A 15400-nucleotide genomic window follows, 5' to 3' on the forward strand; every position below is an offset into this window, starting at 1 on the left:
AACAAAAAATGAAAAACATGATACTCAAAGACCAAACTGAAAAGGCAAAAAGCCGTGGAGGGGAAAAGGTATACAATGCAAACAGTAACCAAGAGACCCTGGACTCTGTATAAAACACTGGATCTGATGCACTTTAAGACAAAATTGTTACTAGACACAAAAAAGTACATTTTGCAAGAGATGAATCTAGTAACTGATCAAAAACACAAAATAATCTTAAGTGTACATGTAACTAATATTAGAACCATAAACATGCTGCAAAAACTGACAGAATTAAAGTGAGAAATAGACAATTCAGCAATAATAGTAAGAAACTTCAATATTCCATTTTAAATAACTAGACAAAGTATTAGCAAGAAAACAGGACATGAACAAGACTACAAAGCAACTAAGTCTAACAAACATGTATAAAACTCTCCAGGCAACAAGAGCATATTGGACGTTACTTTAAAATGTACATGAAGCATTTTCTAGGATAAATCTTGTGTGAAGCCATAGAACAAGTCTATTATGGTTTGGATATCAGGTGTCTGCCAAAAGCTCATATGTGAGACAGTGCAAGAAGGGTTAGAGGTGAAATGACTGGGTTATGACAGTCTTAACCCAATCAGGAAATTAATCCCCAAACAGGGATGAACTGAGTGGTAACTGAGGGTGGGTAGGGTGTGGCTGGAGGTGGGCCATTAGGGGCATACCTTTGGGGTAGACAGTTTATCTGCTGAGTGGAGTCTCTCTCTCTCTGCTCTCTGGTGTGATGTCCTGAGCTACTTTTCTCCACCACACCCTCTTCCATCATGTCCTACCTCACCTTGAGCCCCGGGGAATGAAGCCAGCTGTCCATGCACTGAGGCCTCCAAAACCATGAGCCCACAGATAAACTCTCCTCCTCTAAAATCACTGTTTTCAGGTCTTGTAGTCACAGCAACAAAAGCTGGCTAAAACGAAGTCCTAATATATTGAAACGATGGAAATCATACAAAGTATATTTACTGAAAATTCAATGAAAATTAAAAATCATGACCAAAAAAACTCTTTAAAAAATTCAAAAATACATTTTAATTAAACATCACCCTCCTAAATAACCAATGAGCCAAAAAGAAATCACAAGGAAAGTTACAAAACACTCTTGAGATGACAACACAAAACTTACAGATGCAACAAAAGCAGGGCTGTGAGGGAAACTTCCAGTGGCGAGCACCAACACTCAGAGGGATCCCGAGTCAGCAACCTCATGGTCCCAAGGGAACTTGAAAAGGAGGACACTACACCAAAGCCAAGAAGGAAGGAGACCTGAGGAACTTGAAAAGGAGGACACCACACCAAAGCCAGAGGAGGAAGGAGATAATAAACACGACAGTATAATCAATGCAGCAGAATACAACATCAGAAAGCTTCAACAAAAAAAGCGGGTTCTTTGAAAAGGTCAGGAAGACTGACAGTTCTTTAGCAAGACTGACAAAGAATAAGAGAGAAGACTCAAATTACTAAAACCTGCAATAAAAAATAAAAGGCAGACATAACTAACAATCTTAACAGAAATAAAAATGATCATAAACAACTGTAATCCAACAAACTACATAACCTAGATGAAATGGACAAATACCTAAAAGACACAAACCACCAAAATCAAGTCAAGAAGAAATTCAAAAAATATATGAATAGTCCTATAACAAGAGACTAAATTAAGTAATCAAAAACTTCCCCCAGGGCTGGGGAGATAGCTCAGCTGGTAGAGCGCTTGCCCTGCAAGCACAAGGCCCTGAGTTCGATCCCCAGTACCGGAAAAAAAAAAAAAAAAGCTTCCCCCAGCTAGGCATCATGGCACATGCCTATAATCCTAGTGACTTGGGAGGCTGAGGCAGGAGGATTGTGAGTTCAAAGCCAGCCTCAGCAATTTAGCAAGGCCCTGAACCAAAGTCCATCTGGTACAAAACAAAAAACAAAAAAACAACAAACAAAAAAAACTTTCCACAAAGAAAAGTCAAGAATAGATGGCTCCACTGCCAAATTCTACCAAATGTTAAAGAATTAAACACTAATTCTTAACAAGTTCTTCTAGACCCCTGGAGGGACACATCCAACTAAGCTGCTGATGACTACATGGCTTTGTTCTTTGCTTATGTATTTATTTTTCCTGTAATTCACATATTAACTTTTAAAAAATAAAAGCTATTTTTAAAACCTATTTTTTTAAAAAAAGCTCTCCTAAAATATAGAAGAGGATGAAACACTTCTGAACTCATTACATGAGGACAAGTTTTACCCTGATTTCAAAACTAAAATAAGATACTACAAAAATAAATTACAGATCAATATTTATAAAAAATAAATGCAAAAATTCTCAATAAAATATGAGCAAACTTACCTAACTACATATATAAAGATTACATATCATGAGGGTGATTTATCCTGAGTCTGTAAGGCTCATTCAACATGAGAAAACCAACAAAATACATCACATTAATGACAGAAAACACATGGTCATATCTATAGGCACAGAAAAGGTACTTGACAAAATACCCCTTCATGATAAACACATGGAATAAACTAGAAACAGAAGAGAATCTCATCAGCCTAGTAGAACAGACATTTGAGAAAGTGCCCAAGCTGGGCACAGTGGCTCACACCTGTAATCCCAGTAGCTCAGGAGGCTGAGGCAGGAGGATCATGAGTTCAAAGTCAGCCTCAGCAAACTGGCAAGGCCCTAAGCCTTAGGGAGACTGGTCTCAAGATAAAAAATTTTTTAAAAAGAGGGCAAGGGATGCAGCTCAGTGGTTAAGTGCCTCTGGGTTTAATCTCTGGTACCAAGAAAAAAGTACATAGCTAATTTCACACTCAATGACTGCCCTGAACAAAAGACAATATCCATTCATACCTCTGCTATTCAACCTTGTACAGGAGGTCCTAGCCAGGGCAACAACACATGAAAACTAAATTAAAAGGCCCTCAGTTTGGAAGGAAGAAGTATGATCAGAGGGGCTGGGGTTGTGGCTCAGTGGTAGAGCTCTTGCCTGGCTCCTGTGAGGTACTGGGTTCAAGCCTCAGCACCACATTAAATAAATAGAAAAATAAAGGTATTGTGTCCATTTACAATGAAAAAAAGTTTTTTTTAAAAAAGAAATTATGATCAGAGATTATCTTGTATATATGTATATTATAGTTGTATATGCACATATTACAATAAAAAGACAACTAAATCTTAAAATGGGAACAGATATTTCTCCAGAGAAAACAAACAAATGGCCAAAAAACACAAGAAAAGATGCTCAACATCAGCCATCTGGGAAATCCAGATCAAAACCACAGCGAGATTCTACTAAACACCCACCAGGGTGGCTAGGATCAAGATATCAGATGATGACAAGTTTTGGCAAGGAAGTGGAGAAAACAGATACTCATACATTGTCAATGGAAATGCAGAATGATGCAGTTACTTAGAAAACAGTCTGGCAGTCCCTCAAAATGTCAACCTGTCGGTTCTAGAGTTCTCATATGACTCAACGATCATGCTACTGAAGAAAACGCGTCCACAGAAAAACCCAGGCATGCACGTTCACAGCAGCGCTCTCCATGGCAATGTGGAAAAACTCCGGACACCCGCCAACTGATCACGGATAGACAAAACGCAGCATCTCCATGGACTACTCTACATCGTTCACTGATCAAGAATACTTCTGCTTCTGCTCTTTCCTCCAGGACCGACGTTCTCATGTTCTTCCTTTGTGAACACGAAGCTTGTTCCTGACTCTGCAGTTCTTCATGCATGAGACACTCTTCAGATGGTCCATTGCTGCGGTGCTCGCTCGCTCTTGTGTCATTCTGATCTTGGCCATGTGTCACCTCTCACAAGAGGTCTCCCAGTCTATCCAAACCACTTGGCCCATCACTTATCAACTGCTCTACTTTTTTCTGAGAGGGAGGATGAAGTTCAGTGGTAGAGACCTGACTAGCACTAGGGAGGTCCTGGGTTTGATCCTCAGCACTAAAGGTGGATGTCTATTTTTATCTGCAGGCTCACCTGCAATGCCTTTCTCTTACACAGGAGCAGGTAACTTTTCTTGCTCACCACTGCCTCATCAGTCAATCATAGCGCCTATATATTAGGTGGTCAATTACTAGTTGAATAAATGACTACTTCTTTAAAAAAATATTTTTTTATTGTAGATGGACATAATGCCTTTATTTTTTTATGTGGTGCTGAGGATTGAACCCACGGCCTCACATGTGCTAGGAAAGCACTCTACCACTGAGCCACAGCCCCATCCCTGAATTAATGACTTCTTGATTTAGGAAGGAAAAAATGAAATACTGACACATGCTACACTATGGAAGAGAGCTGTGAATGCTAAGTGAAAGAAGCCAGCAACAAAGCGCAGCGCACTGTATGACTTCATCAAGTGACATGTCCAGAATAGCTACTGCTATTCTATACTATAAATCTAAAGAGACATAAAATAGATTTGAGGTTTCCCAGGGACAGCGGAGATTGGTGGGAGCACTGGAGATGATGGCTAAGAAGTGTATGGTTTGGTTTCTTAACTGGGTAGTGAAAATGTTCTAAAACAGACTGTGGGAATAGATGCACAACTCTGTGAATATATTAAAAGCAAAGAATGAATGAATGCATGGTACGCAAACTATACCTCAATAAAGTCATTATGTTAAAAAAAAAAGGCTGGGTTCTATGTGCTAATCCCTCTACGGTGACTGCCTACGAATAGAAAGGTTATAAGATATAGTTCCAAATATAATATCCCAATGTCCACGACACAATGAGAAATCACTCAACATACCAAGAACCAAGAAAATCACAACTTGAATGAGAAGAAAACAAGTATCAGATGCCAACATAAAAATCAATCATGTACTGAAAGAGAACTGTGAATAGGATTAAGCCAAAGAAATCCACATAACAGACACATCAGAATTGGCTTCTGAAAACTGAAGAAACAAGGCTTTAAAGTAGCTGGTGAGAAAGGACACCTTACCTGAGGAAGTATGAATTCATCTGAAACCATGAAGGTCTGAGAAAGTAGCACAATATTTTTCAAAAAAAAAAAAAAGAATTGTCAACTATTTCAAATTCCATAAAGAGAAAGAGCTGAAAAAAAAAAAATCTTCAGAAAAACAAAGAAGACTAAGCATTCCAGTTTATATCCTAGTCCTGAGAAATTACAAAATATGTTGATATCAATACACTAGCAATTACGGGTGCTTCCTATAATAATTAAATATTTGGGAACTACAAAATATTCCTCTCCCCATTGTTACCAGGCAGCACCAATACTGGCCCTGGAGGAAGAGGCCCAAGAAAACCATTCATTGTTCCAGAAATATTTAAAATCAAATTCATAGGAAAATAGGTTTTATTCAAAGTCAACTTTGAAAGGACAGAAGAAACATTGTTTCAAAAGTTCCATCTCTGAAATCTCCAAAACCCAACAAAGCTTTTAAAGAAGAGGCAGCCAAGTAAGACAACAGGCAGGAAACGTACACCTGTAGCCTTAGTAGCCCACACTGGACAGGTCTGTGAGGGCCATCTCCTCTCTCAGCCTCCTGAGAGTCCCTCAGGCCCTGGGCACAGGGGAAGCCTCAGCTTCCATGGTCAGCATGAGGAAGCTGCTCTCCCTTTCAGATGGGGGTGGGTGAAATCAGTCTTTCATATCACTAGTGAGATTTACCTACATAGAGGGTATAGTGAATATTCCATACTCCCATAATTTTCTTGGTTAACAATAAATTGTTATGCCATTGTTCAACATCTTTTATCAATTTGACAGTTTTTGTTCTAGTTAAAAATTCCAAAGCTTATAAGCCTAAAATAAGAGCTATTTTTTTTAAAAAAGAAACAAAATCTACATGACTCAACCATCTGAAGCTCTGTAGTATAACCATCATAGCTTACCTACCTTAAAACCCAAGTCCTTGTAGAGCAAATACTATTTACCCTGATCCACCACTGATTGACAAAGTGCGTGCATTTAAAACCAGAATCACTGTGCAAGGTGAACCAGTGTCTGGTTGAGCAGCCATGGAACAGCTGGATAGCTTGCAAAACCATTAGTTCAGGATCCAGTTTACGTTACTTAGCGATTGATCCATTTAGTCAATTTTTATCAAATTTCTAAAATATACCAAATACTATACAAGGCCATGACAAAAAGACAAGCCACGATCCCAGACTTCAAGAAACTCCTAGTTAAGAGAGAAATGGATTCATGGGAAATAATATCAATAAAATGTGGTACTTGAATAGCACACAAAATGTAAGGAAAACAAGCAAGGAATCACGCCAACGAAGACGGTATTCGCTCTGACTTTTTAAAGGATGTTAAACACTATTGCTCTTCAAGGTTCTAGGACTGCCATTTCCTCCTACTCTGGCCCTGTTCTCAGTGCTAAATGCCTATCACTGCCTTGTGAGAAGCACTTCTGAGTCCAACCCTGCGCCTGACCAAATGAATCAGAACTGTTGTGAATGCCTCCCACCCCCAACCTTGGCCTTTAACAGTTCCCCAGATGGTCCTTATTCAAACCATGGGACCAAGCCATGCCACCCACTCTGAAGCCTTCCACCTCCATCCCGGTGCAAACTCTCCATGCACCTCTCCACCTTGAGGCCCAAACACTCTCTCAAGATATTTTCTGGACAAGACAATACCAGTGAATCCCCCCTTTTCCCTCTAAAACCTGTTTCTCTCCTGTACGTCCTAAAACCAAATGAACCGAACCACATTAGTTCAGCAACCAAACCAGAAATTGGGAAGCCACCTAAGAGCTGAGGATACAGCTCGACAGAAGAGTTCTTACCTGGTGCTCACAAGGCCTCGCCCTGGTTGGACCCCCAGTAACACAAAAAAATCTTGATTTCAAAGCCCTTGTCCTTAGGACCGAGAAAGAGAAAGACATGTAAAGAAGTAAATGCAAAGGCCACAGGTAATCTGACAAAAGATACCAAGAAGATAAACTGAGCCAGGCAGTGGCACATTCCTGTAATCACAGAAGCTCGGCAGGCTGAAGCAGGAGGATGGCAAACTCAAAGCCAGTCTCAGCAATTTAGCACGGCTTTAAGCAACTTGTGAGACCCTTCCTCAAAAAGTTTTAAAAAAAAAAGATTATAGAGGGCAGATGCGGGAGGGCTTCACAGCGACAACCATAAGCACGTGCAGGCAAAGGGACTGAGGTGGGAACAGCACACCATGAGGAATGTTCTGGTAACACAGGTGATTTACAGGCAGAGGTGAAAGGCATAAGACACAAAGCCTGAGATAGGAACAAGGCAGACTCCGCAGGATCTTTCCAGGATGAAATCCTTCTCAAATTTCTTACCACATTAGGATAAAACTTGTAGTGACACACAAGGTCATTGCTGAGCTGTGTCTACAAGCCTTTCCAGCCTCACCTTTCCTTATGCCCTTTCTCCAGTTTTCCAAATGCATCAGCATTCACACACCTTTGTACATGTTATTGTTTCCAAATGCCAGTGTCCACTTGTCCAGATTCAGCCCTTCTGAAAACTTTATTAGTTTACTGAGCAACTAGTGTGCTGGACTTGGGAGTGCAACAACTTTTCCTTCCATCTCCCATACCTGTCTTCAGGTAAAGGTTCAGAAATTCCTTTGAGTACTGGACTTACCACCACCACCAGTAACTAGTCAGGGAGAAAAATAAGAAAACAGATCACTGCAACAGTGTAAAAATGGAGATGACAGTATACACAGTGCTGTAAGAACACAAACAAAAGTCACCTAACCCAAACCAAGGAGAGGGAGTCAGAAAAAGTACTAGGTGCCTGTGGACAGAAATCTTTCCTCACCCTCTCCCGGCAGGTATTCGGAGCACCCTGCAGTTTTCTAAGTCTTTATTATGCTCTTGATTACACAGTATTAAATGGTCTGTTTCCTTAACTGGTTTCTGCTCTGGATTATGAAGGTTTCAGGATGAGAATAAGTCTGTGCTATAGATCCTCTGGTAGGTCTAGGTCATCATGCTAAGTGTTTAGGAGCTTAAGAGAATTTTAAAAGAAGATGATGCCGGGCATAGTGCCACATGCCTACAATCCCAGCAACTCAGAAGGAGCACAAGTTCAAGATCAGCCTCTGTAACTTAGCAGGCCCTAAGCAACTTAGCAAAATCTGTCTCAAATTTTTTAAAAAAATCTTAAAAAAAAAAAAAACTTTTAAAGGCTGGGGGGTGTGGCTCAGTGGTTAAGCACCACTGGGTCCAATCTCCAGTACGGCAGAAAAGGAAAGGGAAAGGGAAGAAAAAGGAAATGAGCAGCATGATCAGATCATTCTGTTAGAAATGGAACCAGTCCTAAGAGTAGTGTGAAGGATAAACCAGAGTTCAGGACCCAGCTGACTGCTCAGGAAACACATAACCAAGGCCTGAACCAATCTCTGCCAATGAGAGAAAGATGTGAGGTAGCAAGAGGAAGTACAACAGATGTAACATAAGGAGAAAGGAGGATGGCCCTGAGATTCTAGGGTAAGACTTTCAGCAAGAGGAAAGCGTCAGTGCATGCTTAATAGGCCTGTGGGTAGAGTTAAGGGAAGGAAATGATGACCACATTTGAAGAACCAAGCATCCGTGTATGGTGATCCAGTAGAGAGATGAAAACTGGAGCCTGTACTTCGAGGGAAATGGGGATCGCACACACATCTTTGAAAACCTTAATACACAGGGGCAACTTAAAGCCACAGACAGAAGCGTGACTTCACAAGGAAAACAGAACAGAAATGGACACAAGTGAAATGCTATGGAAGAAGACAAAAAGAGGGAAGCATCAAGGGAAGATTTGTTTTGCCTTGGAAGGTAGAGACCTGAGCATGTACACATGATGAGGAAAGGACTAAATGGGGAAAGAGCAAGATGTCAGCCTTAGAAAAGAGGACCTTTTTTCCTTGAGATACAACGAAAGAACAGAAATCAGAAAGTACAGGCACTGACAAAAATGACAGGTCCTTGAGGGGTCAGAGCTGATGCCCACTAATCTCTTCCTGAAGCAGAAGGTAAAATAAGCAGAAAGGAGAAGGCAAGAGTCAGAGAAGAGTGGCAATTCAGACTTTAGTACATAAGTGGGACCCAGGAGGTAAGTCAAGGGTCTGCAGTGCAACCAAAACTAGATTGGGAAGTTCAGAACAGCACCCAGAACACTCAGTGACATGATTTTCTCCAGCCTGCCCTGGGGAGCCTAGGAGCAGGAAAAGCTGATTCAGGCTTGAAACCATCTGAACAATTGTGGCAAGAACAGTACAAGGCCCAGAACAATGCTTTGATAATTTTAAAAAGTCAAATTTATTTTTCTCTTTTAAAAAAACTAACTCTCATTCTCTGACTGACAGAAGAGTATTTCAAAAAGGGGAAAGAGACTCATGGATGTTCCTCTTAACTCCTACAGAACCTGTGACAACTTTCACTCCTGAGCCCCTCTGATCACTTCAGCAGCTGATTCCAAGCCTGAGTTCCTTTGGTTTTTAAAGGGAGAAAATTCACTGCAGATCCCCATATTAGCTAGCTGATAGATGAATAAGTCAACAGACTTACAGTTAATGCTGCTTCAGCCAGGAGGTAGGGGCTCTTTCTTCCCTAAAACAAAGGTTTGCTAAACACTTGAGATAAAGGGGGAGGATGTAATTATATCACAAAGCTCCCAGAACAGTCTAAGAATTCTTTACAAAGGCAATTAACAAGCCACAAAGATAGCAGAATCCAGTTTCTTTTGAATAACTGCAGTATGTAGTTGACAGTGAAATCCCTTCATTAGTGTTGGAGTTTTTCAATTCATCCTTCCATCTCCCATACCTCTTATCATACAGGAGTCCAAAATCCCTCTGGATACTGGATTTCTGGCACCATCCAGAGAGGCCTAGAAAGAGGCAGAGGCTGATGGTGTGAACACTCACCATGGGTCAAGCTTAATATGTGGCAGGCCCTGAGCTGGGCTCCTTACATATTCTGGGTGCAGCTAATTAAGGACAAATTACCTGCTAAAACTATGGATCTGGCATGCAGAAGAGTAGGAAAGTGACCCAAGATTTAGGGGTAAAGGAAGACAAGTTAGAAATGTGGGTGATGAAAATGAGAAGAGATGCGTTGGGGAAAGGAAGGCATCTGGGAACCAAAAGACAAGACCCAGAGACACCCTGCCGGCAACTGAAATGCAACTCCCCACCCATTAGACGAGGATTCGGGGGAGACTGAAATGCCAAGGGGTAAAGCATAAGGGCTAGGGATGGGCTGGGCACAACTGAAATGCGAAGGGGGCAGAGGCGCATGTGAAGGCTGGGATGGGGGTGACTGGGATGCAAAGGGAGCAGGCAGGAAGCCCAGGGAAGAGGCGGACTGAAAAGCAAGGGAGCTCGGTACGGAAACTGGGAAGGGGTGACTGACAGGCAGAGGGAGCTTCGCAGGAAGCCTGGGATGGGGTGGGATGAGGGAAATGCACAGGGGCGCGGCGGGAAGGCCGGGACGGCGGGACCGTGCGGTGGAAGCCAAGCCGGGCGAGGTGCGGGTGAAAGGCGGGTGCTGCGGGGCGCGGAGCGAGAAGCCCGGAGGGGCTCCGGACTGGGACGCCGCGGCGCCTGCGGAGGGCTGGGGACCGAGGAGGGAGGACGAGGGAGGAGGAGGACGAGGAGGAGGACGAGAAGGGAGGACGAGGGGAGGAGGAGGGAGGACGGTGGAGGAGGAGGAGGAAGAAGAGGAGGAGGAGGAGGAGGAGGAGGAGGAGGAGGAGGAGGAGGAGGAGGAGGAGGAGGAGGAGGAGGAGGAGGAAGAGGAGGAGGAGGAGGAAGAGGGCCGGAGGACGGGAGGGGAAGGGCAGGCCGGCGGCGGGAGGCAGCAGCCCCCTTACCTGCGACCAGCGAAGAGCCGCCGCGCCGCCGCGCCGGCATGCTGAGCCCAGTCACCTCCCCCACCGCCTTAGGTGGGCGCCATCGCGTCGGCCCGGGAGCCCGCCCTCGCCGCCGAGCGCCCGCCGCCGCCAGCCCGGGCCGGCCCGGGAGACGCGCCGCCGCGACCCGCACCGCGGCCGCCTCAGCAGCGACTCCCGCGGTCGTCGCCCCAGCGCGCGCCGGGCGGCCGCGGCCTCTCACGCGCGCGGCGATTGGCTGCCGGGGGCCGGGCCGCCGTCCGTATGGGCCTCTCTGATTCGCTGGCTCCGGCGAACCGCTCTCGGGGGGCGGGGCTTGGGTGCCGGCGCCGAAGGGCGGGGGACCCCACGTCCTGCGCGTGCGCGCCCGAGGGATCCGGCCACCACCTGCCAGCGGCCTGTTGCCAGAGCCGCTGCACGCGTGACCAACGGCCCTGGCCGCCCACGTGCAGGCCCGAAGGCCCCCGGCTGCAGTAATCCGGGCGGGACAGCGGAGAAGCTGTGCGAGCAGGTTCCTTCGAGCTTGCCGCTGCTTGCACCTCCGCCCGCCGCTCCCGCTTGCAAGCCTCAGGTCCTCAGTGCTCGGCTCTCACGCGCTGTCAACGAGTAGCAGTGTGTCCAGACCCGGGAGGGGGGACGAGGAGGAGGGAAAGGCGAAGGGGAGGGAGGTAAGGAGCGGGCCCGGGTTCCACGGCGAGAGCCACATCGACCGTGACAGCTTCTTTGCACGCCCACGGAGGGTCCTGGTGCAGCGACTGTTCCAGCTCTGCCCACGTGGATTGCGGAACGCCGGGCTCAGGAGCCAACAGCTATAGCCAGAATCCTTGTCCTACCATCTTGGAACCAGTTTTTAAAACCTTAAAGAGCTGCTGTAATGATCAAGAGGTCCACACAAAAACTTGCACACGGATGTTCACAGCAGCATCAATCATGTAGCCAAAATAAAAGATAAAAAAGACCCAGATATCCATCAGCTAATCAATGGGTAGACAAAATGGGGAACATGCAATGTAATAGTATTCAGCCATAAAAATATTTGAAGAACTGATACATGCTACAAAACAGATGAACCTTGAACACATTGGGAATGGACGCAGCTGGTACAAAGGAGCAGGTGTTGCATGATTCCATTTAGAATAAATTTCCAGTGTGGGCAAACCCATAAGGACCAGAAATAGCTTGCTGTGTGCCTTGGACGGAAGGGATTGGAGGAAAATGGGTAGGACTGCTAATGGATTGGGTTTCTTTTAGAGCGGATGAAAATAGTCTAAAATAAGGCGATGGCGGTGCAATTCGTGAATGTACTGAAAGTCACTGAAGTTTTCATTTTAAGTAGGTAAATCATTTGGTATGTAAGTTATAGCTTTAAAGCTGCAATTTTTAGGGACTGGGGAGATAGATGAGTCGGTAGAGTGCTTGCCTTGCAAGCACAAGGCCCTGGATTCCATCCCCAGCACCCCAAAACAATGCAATTTTTAGAGACTAGGTTGTGGCTCAGTGGTAGAGCGCTTGCCTAGTACGCAAGAGGCACTGGGTTCAGTCCTCAGCACCACATAAAAATAAATAAATAAAGGTATGATAACATTATTAAAAATCTGCAATTTTAAAAGAATAATTGAGTGAAATAGCAAATCTCAAAAAGGCCCTGGCTGTCGTGCCTCCCTAAGATATAGGGCTTGTATATCTAACCTTTTTCCTCTAGTTCAATTTGCAAAGTCTTGTAAGCAATGTGACCTGAGGAAACTTAAATACCCAGAATGCCTTTTTTTTTTTTTTTGGAAAATTATAATGAAGATGATCTTATTCCACTCGAGGCGGGTAGAGCTTGCTTCTTCCAAACTGCCCCTGCAGCCCCTGTGGTCCGAGGACAGGAAGAAATGGGCAGTGCTTGCTGCCATCCCAGCAAGAGCGCAGAAGCCTCCCCTCTGGCCTAGCCTCCACACCTAGTGCCTCAGGGACTCCTCTCCAGGGAGGAAGTCCTGACCCTCTAGAGGAGCACTCCTCGGTACAGCAGTGTACCTCCTGGAAGGAGAGTGTGTGACCTACCCAGGAGGGCGCAGGCTTTGAGGGGATGGGCAGTAGCAGCCCCTTGGGTCTGGTGGTTGCTGGCCTTGCTCTGCGCTGGGGAAAGTTAACAGCTGAGCGAGCAGACCTCCCTTGATGCATTCTCATCCAGGATCTGGTGAGAGGATAGTAGTGGGGCACGGGGGGCTCAGATTTGGAAATCTGAGGAAGAGAATCATGCTTGGTCCTCCTTTCTTCTTTCTTTCTTTTTCTTTTTCTTTTTTTTTTTTTTCTTTTTTCTTCCTTCCTTCCTTCCTTCCTTCCTTCCTTCTTTCTTTCTTTCTTCCTTGTGCATGCTGAGCATGTGCTCTACCACTGGGCTTTTAACCCCAGCGCAAGGTCCTCCTCTCTCAAATATCCCAGCCCAAAGGAGCTGGAAATGAGAAGGCAGGGACAAAGGACTTGGAAACAGAAAATGGAGAGGGCAGGTTGCCTTTGCAGTTTTGCCTTTTGCAACTGAAGGAGCAGAGCTGTTTCAGAGGGTGCAGACTTGGCCCTCGGGAAACATGGATGTTCGAGGGAAAGAAAGAAATCGTGACAACCACAGATGTTGACCTGTCCAGCCCTCCATCCTGGCCTGGCACCAGTGGGTGGGCACATGGATGAGTAGTGAGCAGAGAAACAAGAGCAGAGCTGCAGGTGTCCGTGAAGGCCACTGGGGCAAAGCAGAGAGGTTCACAGGGACGAGAACAGAAGGCACTTGGGTCACTCAGGGTCCTGCCAGGAAGGGCAGGGGACAGTGAGTGAGGGCCCCAGAGTGGATGTCCTTGACAGGGAGTTGAGGGTTAAACTTTCACCCAACTTAAAGCGACCTAAAATGCCGGGCTAATTTGGGACAAGATGAAACGCTTACCTGCAGACAGCATCAAAGAGCCAAGGAGCTGCGGGAGACACCTCACACGTCTCTTGAAGCTCGTGGGACAGAGGGATTTGAGACAAAAAGAAAATGGTGATACAATTTAAAGAAAAGGTGGGGGGAATGAGCATGTCTCAGCACTTTCCCCACCCCTAGGGCCCAGAGAACCGGCCAGGTCAGGCCCCTCAGCCACATCATCATTTCAAAATGAAAACCCAGCCCAGCCTATTAGCAGGCATTTTCCAAATGGCTACAAAATTCCTGCACCTTCCAAAAATACCTCTTCGTGCAACTCCTGCCAGGGAGGAAGGGCGCATGCCCAGGCTGGAACTGACCGGTTGGACTTTCTGACCCCAGGAGCTGCCTCCACACGCTCTGCAGACCCCAGACACAGGAGGTGCCTGCTGCTCTCTCAGTAGATCCTGCCAGCTAGGAGCAAAGCACCCTCAGTTTTGCTTCTGATGGACACTGTGAGACTTCCAGGAGTGGCTGCCAATTCCAGCTGTGCATATGAACTACCCAGGCAGCTCTGTCAGGTAGAGGGTGCCAGGCTTCTTCTCTGTTGTGTGAAGCAGGACGGTGACTAAGAGGCAGCACCAGGGCTTTGGTTTGTGATATTCTGCTTGTTCACTTTATATTTCTCAAGCTCTGTCACACTTCAGTTTTTTAAAAAGTTTCCCAGATAAACTCTGCTCCCCACCAAACTTGAGAACTGCTGACTTGGGGTGCAAGAGGAGGGGCTTAGCTACACTGGAGAGAGAGGCTGGTGCCCTGGAGTGTGGGCTGGTGTAGCTCTGGGGTCTGCCTCCATTTTGCAGACAAATCTCTGACCCTCAGGGGACAGCATCTCCAGGGTGGGAGCAGGAGGGACATCAGGTAGCAGCCTGCCAGCCCTTCTCCGCCCTAGATGCCCACCAGTGACACAGGGCAGCCCCGGCTCCACCATCACTGACTGCAAGCTGGGGATCTCGGCCCTGAGTTGCACTCAGATTCAATGGTTCCCGGGAAGATAGCTCGCTGAAAGTCACTGCTCACAGTTACTCTTCATCACAGGGAAAGGGTACAGATGAAAATTGACCAAAGGGCTGGGGATGCAGCTCTGAGGTAGGGAGTTTACCTAGCATGTAGGAGGCCCTGGGTTTGATTCCCAACACTGCATTAAAAAAACAAAATCTGGGCTGGGGAGATAGCTCAGCTGGTAGAGTGCTTGCCTCGCAAACACAAGGCCCTGAGTTTGATCCCCGTACCACAAAAAAAAAAAAAAAAAAAAAAAAAAAATCTGTTATTTAGCTGGGCCAACTTATGGAGTCTCTGTCTAAAAATTTTTTTAAATTTAAAGGGCTAGGGATATAGCTCATTGGTAAAGGACCCCTGGGTTCAATCCCTAGTACAAAAAAATTAATTTGCTTTGATCTATATTTCTGTAATCTACAGACAAAAAACTCTACCATTTTTTAAAACCTTAATTTGAAAAAAAATTTAAACATAGGAAAAAGTAAGAATACAATTAACTCTAATATACCTATCCTTCACCAAACATCCAGCTGTCAGATTACTGGTTACTGACATTTGCCACATTTGCTCAATATTGATAAGTAGGTAGGTGGGTA

At 45.4% G+C, this 15400-nt stretch overlaps 1 protein-coding gene across 1 annotated transcript in view; it reads right to left on the bottom strand.

The window, feature by feature from the left end:
• Positions 1–11078, bottom strand: part of LOC306649339 (protein-tyrosine sulfotransferase 1-like) — a 53632-nt gene extending 42554 nt beyond the window's left edge. The window contains exon 1 of the mRNA XM_079120221.1: positions 10853–11078. The gene's annotated coding sequence lies outside the window, so the exon portion shown is untranslated. The remainder of the gene's footprint in view (positions 1–10852) is intronic.
• Positions 11079–15400: the final 4322 nt, after the last annotated feature.

Source organism: Sciurus vulgaris, assembly GCF_902686455.1.
Source record: "Sciurus vulgaris genome assembly, chromosome: 18".
Taxonomy (NCBI): domain Eukaryota; kingdom Metazoa; phylum Chordata; class Mammalia; order Rodentia; family Sciuridae; genus Sciurus; species Sciurus vulgaris.